This window comes from Pteropus medius, unplaced genomic scaffold (genome assembly GCF_902729225.1).
Source record: "Pteropus medius unplaced genomic scaffold, Ma_sr-lr_union100, whole genome shotgun sequence".
Lineage (NCBI taxonomy): Eukaryota > Metazoa > Chordata > Mammalia > Chiroptera > Pteropodidae > Pteropus > Pteropus medius.
Genome location: NW_024351735.1, coordinates 1,659,988 through 1,681,914, shown reverse-complemented (window position 1 = coordinate 1,681,914; position 21,927 = coordinate 1,659,988). Strand labels below are relative to the sequence as shown.

At 34.3% G+C, this 21,927-nt stretch overlaps 1 protein-coding gene across 1 annotated transcript in view; it reads right to left on the bottom strand.

Annotated features, from left to right (window-relative positions):
* The window catches only part of TEX15 (testis expressed 15, meiosis and synapsis associated), a 67,175-nt gene extending 47,213 nt beyond the window's left edge, over positions 1 to 19,962 (bottom strand). Inside the window, exons 1-2 of the mRNA XM_039846436.1 lie at positions 19,833 to 19,962; positions 9,103 to 9,178 (exon numbers count right to left, since the gene is read on the bottom strand). The gene's annotated coding sequence lies outside the window, so the exon portion shown is untranslated. The remainder of the gene's footprint in view (positions 1 to 9,102; positions 9,179 to 19,832) is intronic.
* Positions 19,963 to 21,927: the final 1,965 nt, after the last annotated feature.

The following is a 21,927-nucleotide window of genomic DNA, read 5'->3' as shown; positions in this document are numbered from 1 at the left end:
TATAAACATTATGTATTTACATATTATTTATCTTTCTATATGTAAAAACAAAATCAGGTAGTTTGAATCCTGAAGGTTCATGCTGAGGTGTCCTATGGGATCCTGGGTTATTCTAGGTGAGCGGTGGAGAGTCGAGAGAAAAAAATTCTAAAAATTTTAAGAACAGTTAATGCACAGAATGCTACACATGGCAGGTCCTTAACAGATATTCAAATGAATGAATATGAACTAAAGATCAAACATAGAAACCAACAACAGAAGGGTTCTCCAATAACTAAAATATCTACATATACATGACTTACATGTATGTATATTATGAACAACTTTAAGCCAATACATTTAAAGATGATACTAAATAATACAAGAAAAAAATCATCATCCTATTACTATTTAAAAAAATTAAGTCAGTAGTTACAAACTGATTCTAAAAATAAAAATGATATAACATAAACAAGCTCAGTACATCCCATAAATGCCAAGGAGATTTAACATTAGGAAATACATATATTTCATTTACCACATAAACCTTTTAAAGGAGAAAAAAACAAGTGATTAACTCAAAAAATGCAGAAAAAATCTAGTCAAATTAAAAATTCATGTATGACATTAAAAAAAAAAGCCTTAATAAAGAGGAATAGACAGAAACATTCATAACTTGATGACAGGTATCTATGGAAAATTTACAGCAAATTGGTAAATGTCAGAAACACTATTTCTTAAATTACGAATAAAACCAGGATACCCACTATCACTGTGCTTCCTTTAACACTGTGCTGGAGGTGCTCAAAGGGCAGAGATGAGGAAAAAAGGTATAAAGGAACTAAAAAGCTAAAGGGGAAATGAAAGGGACTTGGCAATTACTGGGAGTGAAAGAGAGTGTCTCAACTTGTAAGAGAAAGCTTAGATCCAAATACTGGACAGATTAAGAATGAATGTTACTTAGAAAAGCAAAAGATCATAATGTTCAAATTTTGGTTCTACCATTAGTTAACAATGTTATATATTAGGCAAAATACTTAACTTCTTTGAGGCTAATGGCATCAAGTACCTGACATGGTTGCAGAACCTAGTACACAATAACTGCACACAATTAACCATTAGTGTAATCTTGAAGCCTCTACTATGGTACCAGGTGATAGTTTTGTCAAGCAGCACAGTATTGTAAAGTTAACTAGGTCAGAAATCAAGTGATATCGGTTTTAATTCTAGCTCTGCAATTAACTAATTAACCTTGGGTAAGTCACTAACTTCTTTGTAGTGCATTACTCTGCATGCAATTATGTATGGTAATACATTTTTTTCCAGACACATCTTAGTGACAAAAGAATAAATTCCTTCTATGTCAAATAGCCAAGTCTAAAGACTTAATCTTCTCAAAGTACATTTAAAAAAAATATTTGTACTGAGTTTCCTAAAACTACCATTAAACATTAAAGACTTTAATGCTTGGGACCACTGGTTAAAGAGATTACTAAATAAACCAGCAAAATATTTACCTAATTGCTATCAAAGAGTCTTTAATTAATGACAATACTTAGTGTTGAGCAACTTAGAGAGCCCTAGAGTTCCTTTAATAAGACTCGACTGCTATCAGTTATGTAAAGATTTCCTAATATAGGGCAACTCAGGATGACTGTAGATGTACGAAGCCTTACTGAAAAATTTTTTTTCAGTTCTTTCAAATTTTCACATTAATCAGCTTACTGTTAATTTACCTTTAACATCTCTAAAAATTTGCTAATCTCTCTTTTTAACAACAACAACAACAAAAAAACAATACCTTAGTTTCAGGATTTTCTGGAAAATAATACTGTTCTAACTTGTTTTACTATTACTTTTATTTGTGCCAAATAATACTGATTTTCTATTTATTTTCTACTCCCAAATATACTTCAAATAAGTATTTTAAAAGACTGAAAAAATTATTGCAATGATAGTAAATAGATATAACATAAATCATCTCACTTCTAGTAATCTCAGGAAAGAGTACCTGAATAAATGATGAACAAAAAATATTCTCAGAAATTTAATCACAAATACATAAATTCTAAGTTATGCAGAGTTCTAAATAGTTGAGACTAAAAAATACTTCTGATAAACAGGTTAAATCAGATCATACATTTGATAAACTAAACATACACTTAGTGAGCTTAAGAATCCCCCAGTCAAGACTATACAAGGTAAATGAAATATATTTTAGTCCAAATTTTCATTTGATAGATCAGAAGTTGGCAAAGTATAGCCTGTAGGTAAAATCCAGCCTACCACTAGTTTTTGTAGGGCCCACAGATAAATGACTGAAAAAAAATCAAGAATATTATTTCATGTTACTTAAAAAAATTCTATGAAATTCAAAGGTCTATAGTTTAATGGAACACAGCCATATCCATTCACTTATCTATGGCTGTTTTCCTATTAGAAAAGCATAGGTGAATAAATGTGACAGAAACACTATGGCCCACAAAGACCAAAGTATTTATTATCTAGCCTTTTACAGAAAAAGTTTGCCAACTCCTGTTATAAATGAAGGAACTAAGTATCAAAGAATTGAAACAACGAAAACTAGGTCTTGTTTTTCTCCTACACTCCCATTGTCTCAATGATCTATCCACTATATTCTGAATTTCATCCCTACCCACGTTGCTTCTCTTTATCTTGTCCAACAGTCTAGGATTTCTACCTCCATTACTCTACTTAAACAGCAATCTTCAGTCACCAATGTCCACTTCAATTTCTCACTCACATTAGTACATTTCTGGCTCATAACTCACTTGGCCCACTATACATTTGACACTCTTGACCAATCAGCTCTTGAAACATAAGACACTCTTCTCCTGACTTTTGTGACTTCACAATCCTGATTTTACAGCTACTTCTCAGGCTGTGCATTAGTCTCTTAACTCATCTGTCTTTATCTGACCTTTATCATTGTTTTAATAAATTTTTACTTATATAAGAAGAGTCTCTGTAAAAATTTTTTAAAAAATATTTTATCAAACTAATCTTTGCAAACAATAAAAATAGATCCTGGTTTTAATATACATTTCTTTCATTATGAGTGAGGTTACCTAGTTTATTTTTTCTGTGAATCACTTGTTCCTATCTTTTTCTCAATTTTTCTTTACAGGTAAGATGGTCTTTAATGATTTGTAAGGACTCTATATAGAAATTAGTTTTTATCTGTCATAAATGTTGCGATATTTGTCTTTAAATATGTTTATGGCATTTTTCTCCCACAGAAGAACTTTAATTTTTGTGGTCTAATTTCTCAGTCTTTTAACATATTGAATTTTTGTACTATCACCAACAGTGTATGAGAGTTCCAGTTGCTCCATATCCTGACTAACACTTGATACTGGCGGACTTTAATTTCTGCCAATCTGATAGGTGCAAATGATATCTCATTGTAGTTTGCCTTTCTCTAATTTTTAATGAGACTGATAATCTACTATATGAGTATATTTATTGACCATTTGTGTTTTCACATTTGTAAAATGCCTGTTCAAGTGTTATGCCCATTTTTCTATGAGGCTGTTTATTCTGTGTATTTGCAACAAATATTTTTGAGATACTAACTTTTCACCAATTATACATATTGTATATAATCCTCCACTTTTTAAACTTGTCCTTTCAGTTTTTTGAAACAAAATATTCAATTTTAATGTAGTAAAAATTATGAATTTTTACTTTACATTCTGTGTTTTCTCTTTTGCTTTTGATCAACTTTAAGAAATAATTCCCCTAAAGGTCATAAAAATAATCCCCTGTATTCTCTTCTAAAAGTTTATAGTTTTGCCTTTCACCTTTGAGTCTTTACCTGAAATTCATTTTTGTCGAAGGTAAGTAATGAGGGCTCAATTTTTTTCAAAATTTGCTAGCATTTATTTTAATAATCTTCCCTTTCTCTATTTACGTATAATATCATACCATCTCTGACATAAATCAACTTCCCACATACGCACGAATTCTAGGCTCTTTGCTCTATTTTACTGGTTGTTTTAGTGCATCCCTGTAAGTACCATACCATAATAGATCTTGATATATGTTTAGCATAACTAAAAGAAAAGAAAAAAACAAATCTTGTTCTTTGAAGCATCTTTGTTCTCACATACACATTTTAAAATATGTTTGTCTAATAAGAAATCTTGTTTAGGCTTTAAATGGAACTTCACTGACTCTATTGATCAATTTTGGGAAAAATGACATTGTTACATTAGTCTATCTGTGAATATGGTATATATCTCTCCACTTATTCATGTCATTAATATCTTTTAGTAAAGTTTTATAATTTTTTTTCTATGAGGTTTTTACACATTAAAAAAAATTTATTCTAAGGTACTTCGTAATTTTTAAATTATTATGCATGGTATCTTTAAAAGTTACATTTCATTCACTGCTGTTTTAAATGGTATGATGATAATGATAACAATAATGGCTAACATTTATCTATGACACTTACTAGGCACCAGACACTTATCTAAGTGCATTAGATATGTATAGATCCATTTAATCCTCATAATATACCTATAAGATACCCTTATTTTAAATTAGAAAAAGATGTGCAGGGAACTTAAATAATGTGCCCAAGGGCACAAAGCTAGGAAATGCTGAAACTGAAATTCAAAGTCAGATAATAGTGACGTATAATTTAGTTTCTTCCTTTCCATTTCTTATACTATTTGCTTGTTTTATTGTGCTGGCTAGGGATTCTAGTATATGTCAAATCTGTCAAATACAGTTGTACTCCTGTATACACATGGGATTGCTTCCAGGACCCCTGCATACACTAAAATCTGCAGATGTACAAGTCCCTTACATAAAATGGCATAGTATTTGCATATAACCTAAGCATATCCTCCCATATACTTTAATCTCTAGATAATTCACAATACCTAATACAATGTAAATGTTATGTAAATAGTTATACTGTATTCTTTAGGGAGTAATCACAAAAAAAAAAAAAAAAAAAAGGCTGTACATGTTCAGAACAGACCACAACCATCCTAGGCCTAACTATGGAATACATAACAGCAACAATAGAATATTTTTTTCCAAGTATTTTTGATCCATGCATGGTTGGTTCAACTTGCGGATATGTAGATACCTGTTATCACTGACCATGTAAGTGATAACAGGTATCTTGGTCTTTTTCCTTCTTTTAATGGGAATATTTTAATTCTTTTATAATTGAATGATAAATTCTCTTTTTCTGGTAGACATGGTGTACCAGGTTAAATTTTCCTGGGTATAAAATTCTAGGCTGACTGCTATTTTCTCTCAGCACTCTGAAGACATTATCCCACTACTGATTGCCATCCACTGCTTCTGTTAAGAAACTGCCCCCAATTTAATTTTCACTCAATTATGGGCAATCCTTTTCTCTGGCAGCTTTGAAAATCTTCTTTGTCTCTGGTGTTCTGCATTGTCATCATGATATCCTAGTCTAAGTATTAGATGGACTTCATATATCTCAGGTTTGGTATCTTTGACAGAAATTCTCAATAACTTTATCTTTGAATATTGTTCTATTTCCTTAGAATAAAACTTTTATAGTTATGTATGCATGTTCAGACTTCTACTTTTAGGTTTCACATTTCTTAACCCATGATTCATATCTTTCATCTCTTCTCCCTAGAAAAAGAAGTGCAGGCTGCATTCTCAATAAAGTTGATTTTACACACACACACACACACAGACTAAACAAGCGGGGGAAGATAATGTGGTATCTAGGTTTGCTTAAAAATTATCTGGTTTATAACTGCTGAAGTTTGATAAGGGTTCATTATAGCATTGTATTTTCATATGTGCTTGAATTTTTTATGTTTAAATAATAAAAATACAAGAGTGTTTAATTAAATGCATATAAATTATCTCTAAAAGAAATCAATAACTTTAGTTGCTATGGAGAAATGAACACTAGGTGATTTAGGAATGAGGAAGAGAGCGATTTATCAGTTTATATCTTACCTTTCTAATCTTTGTCTTTGTGAATGTATAATCTCTTAAAAATGAAGACTCCATTCACTATAGCAACTAAAAATATAAGATAATTAAGAATAAACTTAAGAAATGAACTGGGCTGGTATGAAGACATCTAAAAAACTCTGAGGGTCATAGAAGATTTGCTTAAAGTGGGAATATGCATATTCTATTTTTGAGAAGTGCTTATTACTGTGCATATGCAGAATCTTCTTACATTAAGCCTTCAAAACTGATTTAACCTCCAAGTTGACAAAAATCATAGTAAAAGTCATATGGAGGAAGAAACAATGATCAAGGAAATTCTTAGAGAATAACTGGAGGAAAATTTACTTAATAGCTACAGCAACTATAATTAGTTGGTTATACTACCACTCAATTAAATTCAGGTTCTAGTAATAAAAAAGAAGGGGATAATAAGTAATTCATAACAAAACTGTGGCACTGACACAAAAATAAACAATGGAACACCTCAGTCAGGAAAAAGAGAAAAAAAAATCGCAGTATTTTGAAGATGCTAATATTGGTATTTTAAATTAGTGGTAAATCTATGGTATTGAAACAAATGCCTAGCCAACTGAAAAATAAAAACACAAAGCTGTAGCTCTATTTTACTTCTTATACCAAAACAGATTTGAAACAGATCATTTAAATATTGAAAAATGAAACTGCACCAAACCTCCACATCCCAATAAGAACAATGGACAAAACACCTAAAAAGATGCTAAAGAGAAGAAAAAGCACATATAGCCAAAAAATGTATGAAAAGATGTCCAATTAGAGAACAAAAACTAAAACCACAATGAGGTATTTTTTTCCATATCTCTTAGATCAGCAAATTATTAAAGTTTGACGATATCAAACACTGTAAAGGTACAGAACAATGAGAACTCTCATTTCCTTCTGGTGATTATATAAACTGACACGTTCACATTAAAAAGCAATGAAGAACAGAGTGAAGAAATAAAATGGAGTCACTATAGTCAAGCTGTTAAATTACTAAAATCAAATAGATTGAGGCTTGGAGAGATGATTCTATTCTTAACTAGCCTGGGAATTTAAACTTTTGAACTTTCCAGTCCTGTTCACATATCCAGACCACCAGTCATCTATAGCAGGGGTCCCCAGGCTGTGGACCAGTACTAGTCCATGGCCTGTTAGGAGCCAGGCATTACAGCAGAAGGTGAGTGGTGGGTGAACGAGCAAAGCTTCATCTGTATTTGTAGCTACTCCCCAGCACTAGTATCACCACCTTAGCTCCATTTCAGATCATCAGGCATTAGATTCTCACAGGAGTACTGGTCCTGGTGCCAAAAAGGCTGGGCACCACTGACCTAGGGGATTACCATCTCAGACCAATCCAAAGGTTAAGAATGTAGGACTGATTCTTCTCAAGAATGTACTTTTTTTTCCTTTTCGTTTTATTGAGAAATACTTAACATACAGCACTGTGTAAGTTTAAGGTATACAGCATAATAACTTGACTTACATAAATTGTGAAATGATTACAGTAAGTTTAGTTAACATTATCTCATATATATACAAAACGAAACAATAAAAACTATTATTTTCCTTATGATGAGAATAAGGCCAGTTCGTGATACAAGAAGTAGGTTTTTTGAAGGGCACCTTTTCTAATTTCTCTCTCTCTCTTGGACCATAATACTCTCATATTCCTTAGAACGCCCATTTCTTTGGGTACTAGACATTAGAAAGGCAAACCAATTAACCACTATATACTAGGAGATACCTTTTTAAGATTCACCACTGCCATGCCAATCTTCTCCCTCATCGTACCACACAAACATCCCAGTCAAGAATGTATTTTTGATTATAAGAACTCTTAGCTTTTCTTCCTTCTTTGGAACACTCTGTGTAGTGCCTAGTTGTGTTTCTGGTTTGTAAACCCTAAAACTCTTAAATAAATCTTTATCATTTATTTCTAGCCAAAGCCACCAGACTCTTTTTGAGTTCACTGGACAGGGGAAAAAAATCTAAATTCTCAGGCCTGGTTATAAGCGGCTAAGGCAACCTGGCTAGAGTTCTCATACTCTTGTCACTTAACAATACAACTTCTCATTTTCCTTCCAAATTGTCATTATAAAATTGGTTTGAAGAATTATTTTTTAAATACTTATAATAGTAGAGAAAGGATGTTATACTATAAATCAGCAGACATGGGTTTTTTGTCCTGATTCTGCCGTTCACTAAATGTCCGCTTCTATGCATCACTCTTTCCATCAATGTTACAGTAAGGCTGAAAACTGTATTGTAAAGTATAAAATATTTTGTCTTCTATACCTAGCCCTCTCTCTAGTACTTTCAGGCTCTATTTTTAAAAAACTTGTCTGTGGTTCCACATACAGGCATAAGCAAGGAACTGTACACTGTATGGACGTTGATATCTTAAGAGTTTGATAGCTTCTTAAGTTAAAGAGCCCAGATCCCTACCCGAATTTTCGAACTACTTAGAAAACTTATTTGCCTAGAGTACTTTTGTCTATGACTATGCAACTTTTGTTTTTTTAAATGTCAACAGTTGGACTAATTTCCATCCTCTGAGATGTTTTGTTTTTAGAATACACCAAATATAATTTAAGATCCATATGATTAATGTACAGGTGTTCAAATATGGCAATACTACTTTTGATTAAACATGTAAAAATCTGGCTACGAAATAACTTTCTTATCCTGCTTAAGTATTGGTTCAAAAAGCAATTTTAAATCTTGAATACACCAATGTTCTAAGCAATATTTGCATGTCGGCCTGACTTTCCAAATTAGATATTCAAAGATTCAATATTTATGTTAAACGAAAGTCAATTTTGTATGGGCCAATCTTATCCACTGGACTATGATTTACCCATTTTTATAGCTCCTGTATCATCCACAGCTCCTTATAAAATAAGTACCCAATAAATATTTACTGTAAACATAAATATGTACATACTTTAAAAGTATTCCAATCTTTGAAAAAATATATACATTCTTTATATAACTTTTTAATGCCAAATTATTTGTAAATCAATTATAAAGTAGAAGTGTTTACCCAAAGTAGGTTTAAAAAATCAATACAGTAATATAAGTAATAGCATCAGCAAAGCCATTACTTCAAATACTTACCACTCTTCAATGAAATTTACCATCATATGATTATGATCAGAACTCAGTCCATGCATGAAAAATGACAAAGGAATATCTACAAAAAAAGAGAAAGAAAAAGGTAGGAATATGTAGAGAATTATGGTCAGAAAGATATCTTTATTGTCCTCTCTGTTCACTTTTTTCTCCTGATTTCTGCTTCCTTTTTACTCCTTTTTCATTTTAAGGGTGGGTGGGAGGGGTCTGTTTTCTACGTATCTTAGTGCCTTCTCTCTCATATCCTTGTATTCTTTTCTCTTCTCTCATTTCTCTCTTTTCATTAAGTCCCTCTCTTTCTCTTCCCTTTAGTACATTCTCATCTGCTTTTCAGAATCAGCTCACAACTCTTAAGCAGCCATCTAGTAGAGAAAATGACATTGTGACATAGATGAATTTGCTCTCGGATTTTTATATATTGCAAAAGAAAACACTAACTACTAAGAAATTTTGCTAGTTTTATACCAAATTTTAATTAACAGTCACTGTAAACAGATATAATACATGTTATACACTGTGCAGGTACTTTATACACAATACCTCATTTATCTTCACTGATTGGTAGTATTATTCCCATTTTACAGATGACAAAACATTGAGATGCAGAAAATTTAAGAAACTTGCCTCAAGTTTCTGCTAGGTTATTTTTCAAGTCCAGGCTTGGTGTCTGGATTCTAGAGGTATTTAAATCTTAATTCTGATTGTATGCACAATGGAAACAATAACAAACTATAACTGCCCAAATCTTAATGACCTGTTATAATAACTAGCTTCATGTTTATGTCTTGATTTCAGTATAATACTAAAATATTACTTAAGCCTTAATTTCAGGATACTATATGGTAATATCTATATAGTAATAATCCACACATTAAAATACTACACATTCTTTAAGAAAAGGTATTTTTTATTAGTGAAACATCCAGTAAAATTTGGGACTGCCTCCAATTCTAGATTTTTTCTTTTCTCTAAGTTAAGCATTCAAGGAAATTTTCAGAAAAGATATTTAAAATAAGCACTGTAGATACATTTTTGAAAATGAAATAGCATTACTATACATTTTAAAACTCAGATATACACAAAAGAACATTTTATCCTTTAATGATTTATTATTTGCCTATGTATCACTGAGGTAGTTTAATGAAGTGTCATTACCCAAGAGACCCAAAGAAAAAAGTAGAGACTATAAAGAAACAATCAGGGTAATTATACCTACTAAATCTCAGGGTAATAAAGATAAGAGACTGGTACATAAAAATGAAGTGCAAAATAATTTAAGAACTAGAAATTCTGAGCAAGGTGATAGTGATGGTCTATACCCCTCACAAATTCCCATGATGTGAGCTGGCATTCACATAGCAATATCAATAACGGTATGACATATTGAGTAATAATTATATGGGTAACATGTACATTTGGAAATTGATTAGTGGCATTTGCATGTCTATTATAATTACAGTAAGTTAAAAGATATTTTTTAAGTCAGTACATTAATAAGAATCTGAAGCAAACCTATAATTTAACACAACTGGTATGTATAATAAACATATGTAAATGACATAAAAGTGACCAACTGTCTTAATTTGATAACAAAAATTACTCAAGGAAAGATGTTAACACAAAGACACTTCTACAAGGCTATTCCAGACTTTCTGGAATGGGAAAACAGTGGCAAACAAAATCCCTGGCATAGGAAAAAAAAAGCGGTTATGGGGACACTGAAATTACGGGGTAACACCAACCATCGATTTTAACAAAAAAGGTACTGATTTGATAAGCCTTTCCATAAATTTGTGGGCGATATTCCATTAAAAGAAAAACTAAAACTGTCTTCGAGACTTTTTTTCTTGAGAATTAGTTCAGAACCTGTCTGGTAGAGTAACTGTGAATTTAATCTGCAAAGGGATGTATGTATTTGTGTGGCTATGGTTGAAAATATTCAACTGTTATAATTTAAGAATTCTTATTCACTGATATGTTTCAGGTTTTCTTCTTTAAACCATCCATTTAGTAAGGTAAAAGAGGTAAAAAAAGGGTTCAGGAGAAAAAAGCCTCAGTTTTACCTCATTTTAACTTGTTTCAGGAGATGCTAAGAATATGTAAGAATTCAAATGACAAGGAGTCAAATCTATAAAATTGTGTTTAGTTGTGAGAAAAGAAATCCACAATAAATGTCAACTTTCCCATTCTTTAGGAAACTTGTATTTAAGAACAGAAAATAAAGAAGCAAATATCAACTTAGAAGATACACAGGTAACATATGATGGGTATAAAATTATACTGGAAAATTAAGTAAACTTGTTATGAACTGGTCGAATTAACACTTATAAGTGGACCACAGGGTACCAGATGGTGAGTCAAAGTTCAACAACAGACCATAAGAGGAATTGAAAAAGAGTTTATTACTCACAGGTCCTTAACATACCTCAAGAGGCCATATGAGGAGGTTAAGGCAGAGTGCAGAGAAAGGTGGGACCTGGGGCACATGCCCTTATTAGCGTCTATGAGTAGAGTGCTTTGGGGTTCCTGGGCTAAGGCCAAACTGGCCAATTCAAACCAAAAGAGCAGAGTTTTGGTAAGCCACATGGAGCCTTACTTATCCAAGGAGAGAATAAGGGGAAAGCAATGGAAGGCAGAGGAGACTAGATCACAAGGGCTGTTGGGGAAGTCATACCAGAAATTTCCATGTGCTTGTGACTCGGAGGGCTACTACCAGGAGCATGCACTTACATGAGAGGACTAGTGTCTAAGGCCACTGCAGGCTGCTTGGCTAAACAAAATGAATGCTGAGGCAGCAATACAATGGAGTTGCTTAGCTAAACTCTGGACAAAACTGAGGTTAAAAGAAGCAGAGAAACAGAGAAATGAAGTAATCAGTGTGGCAATATTTGGGTAAAGAATCTATTCCACTAAATTAAATTCAGCTATTCAGGTAGGTGAGTTTTGAATGAGTTTTTAAAGTCTTAAGAAAAAAGTCTTGTATTGAAAAAGATCTTAACAGACACCCCTGGAAAAAATATTATTCAGTATGTTTGCTATCCAGGCATGCACTAAACTTTCTAATTATAGAACAATGGCTATACAAGCACCAGGAACTAATATTCGCATTCAAGAAATTACCTGTATTACTGGTGTTAGTGAACTAAGGGCAGTTCTCAAATTGTGGTCCTGAGAGACCAGCAATATCAGTATACCTGGAAACTTGTCAGCAATGCAAATCTTCTGGTCTCACTGTAGGCCTAATGAATCGGAAACTCTAGGAGTTGGGCCTACCAATCTGTAACCTGACAAGCTATTCTGGTGATTCTGATGTAAGCTAAGTTTGAGATCTACAGGCAAGTCATTCTGAGGAAATCATTCAATCAACTATATAAAAACCATTTCTTTTTTCCCTTTCTTCTTTTTTATTTTTAGTATCAGCAATCTTTCAACCACTGTCACTAGTAAGAGAAAGAAATATTCTTAACTGGGAACTTCACTTCCAGGTTTAACACTCCTGCAGAGAAAGAATCCAAAAGAAATAAGAAAAGAATGTGGTTTTGCTTTCTGAGGGTAAAATGGGGGCAGGCACTGAGTTCACTTAAATATTTCCCAAGCAGCTACCTTGTTCCAGATACTCAGCAAGAAGACAAGGAAGTAGAAAAGCAATGTGCAGGTCACCAACAATTTTATGTTGGGTACTATTTAATGTAATATTAATAACACAGGATGCCTATTCTTGGTGTTCACATAGGCAGTAATACCCATATCAATAACAAGGTATTTACACTATTTGCTTTGGACTAGCAAAGCAAAATACCATGGTTCATCCCTGATGACCTAGGGTTGCTGTTTCTTAAACTCTAACATACATCAGAATCACCTGGAGGACTTATTAGAGCAGATTATGGTCGTACCTCCACAGTTTCCAATTCAATATGTCCAAGTTGAGGCCAAAGAGTTTTTTTTCTAATACATTCCCAGGTGATGCTGATGATCCAGGGACCACAACTTGAGAACCGCCAATCTGGATAATTGTGACCAATAAAATTTGGGCACTCCAGAAAGGAAAGGTCTAAGGTTTACCAGCGCATATCTTAAGGCTTATTCATTTATATTTATTGCTGACATTTAGTCTGTTGCCTTAAGGACAAAGAAAATGGGCAAGCAAGGAATTATTTTTTAAACTATGAGGTTTAACTATTTTATCACAATAAATCATATTCGGTTGTCTATGTTGGATCAACCAACAACCAATATGAGAGGTTTCCAAAACTAGAAGCAAAAACTAGTACTCAAAGATTTCCAAGAATTTGTGGTGACTCAGAAGTCCTAATTCTGTTTTAATGTCCTGTACTGTTTGGATGGATTTCTCTAAAAATTTGGGGCAGGCTCTCCCTCCAGACCCAAGGAGGATCCTGTGTATCTAATTATACACAGCCAAATGAGAATAAAGTTAAAACTAATTTACATGCTTTAAAGACTATCCCAAGAGTCTGAGCTATGTGAACGACTACTTCCAGTCCAGCTGCTTTTCATCAGGAGAATAATTAAAGTTAAGGGGCCCCCGAAGGTTAGGAATCCCCTGGTTTCTCTCCCTTTGGAGTCTAGGAGCCTTGGTAAAAATAGATCAGGTTCCACAAAGAGGCCAAGGTCATCCTGGCTACAGAGAAAGGTGAGAAAACAGTTCAACTCTTCACTAACTCAATCCTCCAGTCCTAATCCTTTCTTCAGCCTTAAATGCCCAAGTTCTCACTGGTTTGACTAAAACAGAACTGCTCTACTGTGGAGTAAAGTAGTGAAGGATAACTTGCAACCTATTTCATAACATGGAAACTATCCTGGATTTCCTATCCTTCTCTACATATCAACCTTGTTTTATAATAATTATAGATGAACACGATAAGAGGGTAATTGTTACTACCAGTGAGCCCAAGTATTAAATATAAAGAATGCATTCCTCTAAGTTACTGCATTGTAAACACAGAGAAAAGCTAATGAAAACAGCAAGAAAGTCAACACTTTGCCAGCTTAAAGCCACATTTTGTCTTCCCTATGCAGATATAAATACAGAGATGTTTGCCTAACAAACATCCTGGAAATTAGATATGTTGCTAGAAGAGTGTAAAATATGGAAGTTAACTGTACTACAGGGCTGTGAAAGATGAGGAATAAGTCAATCAATATAATCCCAAACTGAGTGCATTCTCTGCTCAGCAGATGGAAATTATACACAAAAGGAGTTAGGGAATTGTTGTAAAAGCACAGGGATGAAATTAGTAGCTAATCTATTATGGCTATGAGACTTTTTAAAAGGCATTGGGGAAATACAAAGGAATAATCAGATGACTGAAGATAATGACATAATTTTCAAGGGAATTAAAAACATAAAACTCTTGGAAGAAAAAGAATAAGAGCTCTTTATTTAATCCTTGTAGAAAATCTATCCGCTCCCTTCCCCAAAAACAAAATCATGTCTAAAATTGATCACATTTAAAAATCCACACAATTCATTTTCTATTAATGTAGAAAAAATAACTATACAGGTAATACAAGACACGTTGCTTGATAAGTTTCTAACAAGGAATGAACCAACACTGAATAAACTTTTCCTTCTGCTCTGGATTCTTTTCTTGTTAAAAACCAACAGAATTCCTCAGATTTTCCTCTAATCTCAATGAACTGTGATCTGAATCATTCTTGCTATTTAAGATGTTCTTCTCATTTAAAAATATTAAGCTATTCTTTTCTGCTGGTCCAAAGAATTCAACAGTAGTTTCATTTTCTACACATCTCAGTGTGGAAAATATAGCCACAAATCATTATTCAATTATTGTGATCAGCTAAATCTAAAAACAAGAAATGCATGGCTGAGGCCAGAAAGATAAGGTAAAAAAACCACATTTTTAAAGATAACTATTTAATATTGGATCATGTGTATTTGTAATGGAGTCATGCTCAGAAAACACTAATACACAATTACAATTCTTAAATAAATTTATCTAATTATACATCCTTCTCATGAAAAGGCAAAATATTCATTTAAAAATTGAAGTTTTTTCCATAGTTAAGTTAAAATTTGAGAAGGTAGTAACTGGCAACTATTCAATCTTCTTTTATATCAACAACAAGCTAATAGTGCTTCCTTACTAACGCTCCCATCAAGGATGGATTTTAACCTGTCTATTTCTAATATCACATTTTAAAATCAGGTTTCTCAAAAATTCTATAGAAGCAGTTTAATCATGTGATGTCTAAAATACTGAAATAAACCTGGTGGGGATTACACCAATTAGATGAACTGGAGACCTAAAGGACTTCAAAGAAACCTGTAGGCAAAACTTGAATATTAGTGGGTCCCAAAGAGAAAAGTAACCAGAATACTGGTCATATCACCTTATTCAGAGAAATAAACTTTAATCATTTTCCCTGTTTTTGTGATACTATGCTCCTACTGGACTAAAAATTTTAGTCCTACTTTTGGATAGTCACATTAAACATAAGGTGACCAAAACAGAATTATTAGATTTTTTTTCAGACAACAAATCTGTAGTAAATAATTTTCCTTTAAAAAATGTAGCATAAGTAGTTCAGACAGATTGTTTTTAAAAGAAAATTATTTGACTTATGCATGCCATAGATCAGAGAGAAGTATTTTTAGTGACAGTTTGATAAAGCCAGATCACTGGTTCCAAATCCTGTTTTGCCCCTTACTGTTTGAACAAGTTGCCTTATCTCTCTGTGCCTTGCTTTCTTAATACATAAAAATATAAAAATCGACAAATATCTATTTAGTAAATTAATTCAGTTAAATGACACTCTCATGCTATACTGACTAACTGAATATACACTATCTATAGAGCAATGATTGATTTATGGTAAAGTGCTATATAAGTGTTTGCGATTATTAGTGCATGTTTAATCACATAAGTGTAATATTTCAAACCTTTCAGCTTAATGTTAATCATTTAACATTCTTCCATTCTTTTTCAAATAGTTACACTAGTTATTGACCTGTGAAGCCTAGTCTCTTTTTAGCCTTCAGAGAGAACATATATAATAGTGCTTATATTTGTATGCGCACAATACCTCAGATGAGCAGGCGTAGTTTGGAAAAACTAAAATACTAGGCTTAATTCATTGAAATGGGCTTGACAGACATTTGCAAACACACACAAAACTGGGTTTTCTAGAGAGAAAGAAAGATGGATTTATGGAACTTTTCTTTAAAATTTGTTCTTTTGCTGTTTGCTGAATTCATTTCCTCTTCCTTGGCTAATTATGTTCTCACACAAAACGCACCACAGAGAATGTAACAGACGTATAAACCTGTAAGACTATCATGCCAAGCTCAAAGGGCTTACAGACTTCCCTAACCACCACTGCAATATGTAATTCTACTAACAAAGAAATTGCTGATTTTATAAAAGCTTCGCCCCTTTTGATTTGTTCTAGTATATTAATTGCACAAAATTTGTAGCAATGTTTTAATCCATTTATATTAAAAATATTTGTTCGTATCTCCCTTTATAGATGCTTTTTTGCTCATAGTTCATAGCTTCTTCTAAGATGCTACACTAAAATGCTTACATGAGCTTGAAATGTCTCTATGAACAAGGTTTTACTTGTAAAGCAGAGGAGAGAACAAACCTATCAAAAGAGAGGTCACTAATAAGGTGCAGTAAATGTGGACTAGGGGAAGAAGCAAAGGTTTGGCAGTCAAAAACCCAGGTTTGAGTTTTAGCTCTGCTACTATCTAGCTTGCAGTTTATAAAACTGAAAATGTGTTCCCTAAAAACTACCTTTCTCAAGTTTATTATTGTTAAATTTATTTCTGGAGGAGGGGTGTCTCACACCGTTTATAGATGAGGTCACAAACCTTTTCCTCAACAAAATCCACACTAATTTTTGTAAATGATTAGGGGCTTCAAGTAATCATTGAAGTCTATGTATCCCAAGTTAAGATCCTCTAGACAACAGTATTACAATGGTTCCTGTTGATTTAATATAAAAAATGTTACTTACTCATTCTCCACCCCCCCCATATCTACCTATCTCTATCAAACTCTTACAGTCTTGCTGTTCAACCTGTAAATATACCAATGCTCTTATGCTTTTTATTAAAGTGAGAAAAAAATGAAGTTTTATCTTCATTGGCAAAAGGAAAGTGTTTTCCACCCTTTGCACATGCACTTGTGCAGGTTTTAGATTTGTATCCTGACTAGCTAGCTACTCAAATCAGTGATTTTCTCTATTGTACTACTGTCCTCAAAATCCTCAAGTTGAGTTACAGTGGGTTAAACCTCTCAGAGAAACCTAAAAATCAAAATATTTCTTGTATATCTAGGGTCCAATAAACACCAACAAAGCTATCCAAAATGAAAATTAGGTTCTGATTAGGATTTAATTGTCCACATGTATTCATAGCTACACTGGTGAAAGCAGAAGTTGCATCTTTGCCAAAGTCTCAGCTGTTGTAATTAAAGATAGACCCTCAGGAGCAGCTATCATTAATTTCAAAGAACAGTAATTACAAAGGCTTTGCATTATGTGGATTATACATTCCAAGGATATAGAGTTCCTACAAGACTTTAGGGACTATCTTAATAGGCAAAATTGCTCATTAAAGCAGTCATCGAATTTACTCTATATATGAATTTAAAATTTTCTGAACTTCGCTCAGCTTATTATGCAACTTTATCTCACTTTGTAATATAAAGCTGTTTCTAAAAATTAATTTCTGTCAATCTAACCTTACTACTGGACTAACTTTATAAAACTGAAATTATTACAAAGTCAAAATAAATCACCCTAAGATATCACTTATAAATGCATCAAATCAATTAATAAAATACTGATGATCTGGAAATATTTACTGAATTGAACTGAAAAAAGTTCCTTTTTGATAGAGATAAGAAAAAAATAGGACTAGAAAAAAAGGTTAAGTGAAAAATCCCAACTGTGCAACACATTCAGGGTTAGCAGAGTCAATCAGATTTCATCACAAGCGGGCACTTCAAATCTCCTAAATCATCCTTCATGAAAATAAAGATATTTTGAAACAAACAGGAGGAAATAGGAACAGAAAAAGCAGACCAAAGTAATACATTTACCAAAAATCATAACTGTTAATTTTCTAAAATTCTCTTTGAATATTGTAAAAATAGTGATTGTTTTCCCTAACTTAAAAACCATGCAATCCAGGTACAGTATGTTATCCTTCAGTATAGTAAAACATAACTTTATAATTTAAAAGTGTTCAAGTACACTAGTAGGCATACTGAAAGAAAAAAAATGATCAGGTCACTTGCAATTGACTTAAAATAATATTATGCTGTTTCATTAATAAAAGTACTATAATTATATTTACTAGTTGTATATAACACTTTTAATTAAGATATAATTAACATAGAACATTATATTAATTTCAGGTGTACAACTTAATGATTTCATATGTATATATTGATAAAAATATTTAAGGTATTAAAATAAAAATATACAAATAATATATGGCTGAATTACATACTAAAATTAAAATTATCACTAGCCACTAGTCTAGAGTTGAAATTACAGAAAATGTATATAAAAGTTTCATGCTATTCTTTGTAAAGGTTCACAACTGACCTCTACAGATAATTTCTTATTTTTCCCTAGTCATGTGAATTCTCCAATTTATTTTTAAAAAGAAAAATGTGCACTGGTAGTCAAGATGATTAGACATTCTCAAAAATGTTGACATCTTTTTGATTACGGAAGGTTCAGAATTTTAAATATCTGGGCAATAAGGTAAAGACAATTTTTTAAAAATTAGAAGCTTTGAAGATAATAGTGACAGAGCACTTAAAATATCCCTAAATATTGATTTTACTCCTCCAGTCTCCTCGTCCTCGAATGTCGTCCTTTCCAATCAGCAATAATATATTTTGAATGAAGCCTAAAACCTTTTTAGAATATCTAATAAATAAAAATTTTCTAAGTGTGAACTCAACCACACTTTTCTTAAGCCTTGTATCACTTCTATTCCCTCTATACATACACATTTAACACGTAACTGTCAAACAGATAATTCAAAAACTTAAATAAGCAAATTATAATTTTGTGTCACTTGGACTTTGTACTTTGAAATAGCCCCATATTCATCTCTCACCACAAAAAGCAAACAATGCATTTATGGTGTGGGGCTGCTTTACATTGCACTCAGAGCTCACAATTTTTAAAACTTAGGGGAACCGTGGTATCTTTTAAAGTTTTGGAGTTACCAATAATCCTCAGTCTTTCCACTTTCTGTAACGTCATTATTAAACAGTTTTTTCCACACAACCACACAGTGGCCATGTATCGCAAACTGAGCATTCCAATTAAATGGAATAAATTCAACCAAAAGCATGGTAAGGGTGGAAACTGCTTTAAAAGATCTAAGTGTGGATGGGCTTAGGAAGTGGCTCATATTAAATTACCTGACCGTCAGGAGCCTTTTTCTGCACCCACACCACTGTGGGACCCAAAAAGTTTCAATACGTTCAAAGGAAGTCAAGAACTACGAAAGCGAAGCAGTCCCGCAAAACCTCCACTCAGCCCTTACAACGGCCAAAGCGCCACGGACACGCGGCAGCCGCATCCCGGGTACTTAAGTTTGTCCGCCCGCCTAGTCTGCCGTCAGAGGATGCTCACCTCGGGCACCCCGCGTCGGGGACCCAACGCCCTTCACGACCCCCTCCCGAGCCGCCCTCGCTTACCCGAGCGCCCCCACGTCCACCGGCTCCTGCAGCGAGACAGCGGGCGGCCAGCGCCGGCGGGCATCATCCGAGCGCGGGCTCTGCTCGGTGGCGACGCGGCGCGCGGACGCCCCGGGTGGCCCGGGCGGCTCAGTGCCACGAAAGCTGCCGTCACCTGGGCGGCGTTCCTCGCCTCCACGCTCCGGAGTCGCGGGTTCCGCGCGCATCCAAGTGGCGGCCCGGAGTGGGCGGAGCCCCGACAGAGCCACGCCCAGTCCTCGCCCCCTGCAGACGCGGCCCCAGCCTTGGAAACCTCGCACAGGCGCCCGCGGCCCGGCACGAACCCGAGTAGAACGCTCGACGCGCCCTGCTCCGTGCAGGAAACACGGAAGATTCAGAACGCTCCCTTCTGTCTTCCGGCAACTGAGAGCCGAGGATTGAGGAATCGGGGTCAAGGCCATTTCCAACCTGTAGTGCTTTCCCCTCCCGGTGCCTCAGTGTCCCCAGTTGATAATAGAGGCGTCAGGCTATTTCAGCGGCTCTTAGCACGGAGGCAGAGGGGGCGCGAGCATGGGAACTAGCTCATCTGAGAAAAGCTAATATTTCATATCCAGTGTTGGAGGGCCTACGCCCCTTGGAAGCCCACCTCTGGGCCTAAGTTAAGAATCCCTGAACTTCCTGATATTTAATATTCTTTCCCTTTTTAATTTATGGAGAACCTCGCTAGCTTCTAAATCCCCTCATCCTTCCCATTCCCCACAAACCTTGAGCTGTCTTCTTTGCCCAGTCAGTTCCGCAATCTAAATCTTCACAACGAAACAGAACTTCTCCCACCGGCTCCCAGAGAAACTTCAGGAACAAAGCAGCAGATGCCCACTGCAGGCGGAGGTTTCTGTGCCAGGAGCGAGTTACATGTGCGCCTGCGCAATGGGCGGAGCAAGAGGCCCTGCAGGGGGGGAGACCTGAATCTTGGAAATTGGGGGCTGGGTAGGAATGGACTTCCTATTCCGGTTCAATGTCCGGACTTGAAATGTGTGTGCAGTGCATACTATATTTGCACATAGTATGTCCTCGACAAACATTTAATTGAATGACTAAATGAATGGAATATACTTGCTACTGGCATCCTTCGACTCAAATGTAGCCCTGGGTTCTCTTCCCTGAATCGAATAGGGTGGGCCTTGCTTAAGTAAGCCTCCAGGAATCCTCAGTTCTTATGAAGGGGCCATTCTGGTAGCTGAAGGCCTGAAGCATTTTTCACTATTTATGGGTAAAGATGTTGGGACAGGAAACTCAGATGATATCCCATTCCATTTCCTGATAATCACTTGTTACAAGGCAAATTCAGACCTGCAGCTGTGAAATTAAATCTAAAAGACTAGACCGTAGTACCTCAATTCTGTCATCTGCATAGCCTCTGAATTGGGCTGTAATGGACCATACTATAAAGAATTAATTTTCTGAATGCAAGGAGTCTTAAAAATCTTTATTTTTAGATCTCCAAAATTGTTGCGATATGTTTGATACATCCGAGCTCAAGCCTTAGCTAAGGAAGTTGGGCATTAGCTGCGGAACATACAAAGTTCCTCTAAAACTTTTTAAATTAAATTGTAAAGTCATCATAAAAATAGCTCCCTCATTAGAACTGGTCCAGAAATGCAAATGCATTTCTTCAACATCACCAATGTAGTTAGGTACTCACTTCTCTTAGCCTCCTTTCCTTTCTAAAGTCATGACCTACAAATGAGTCATGACCTTCAAATAGAAGATGAGGTTGATATATTTCCTGTCCTCCCAGATTCCTGCATGTCACACACAAGATATCTAAGTCATTAGAAATACATTTCACATTGCTTCTGCTGTTATCACTACTTTCTAAGAATGTTGATAGAGTGGATAGAATTAATTGGTTCTGAATTTTGGCAAACATACTATAATGTGTATATATATATATACATATATATGTGTGTATATATATATATATACATATATATGTGTTTGTATATATATATGTACATATATATATATATATATATATATATATATATATATATGAGAGAGAGAGAGAGAAAGGAGAAAGAGAGAGAGAAATGATAAAGAATTGACTCACATGATT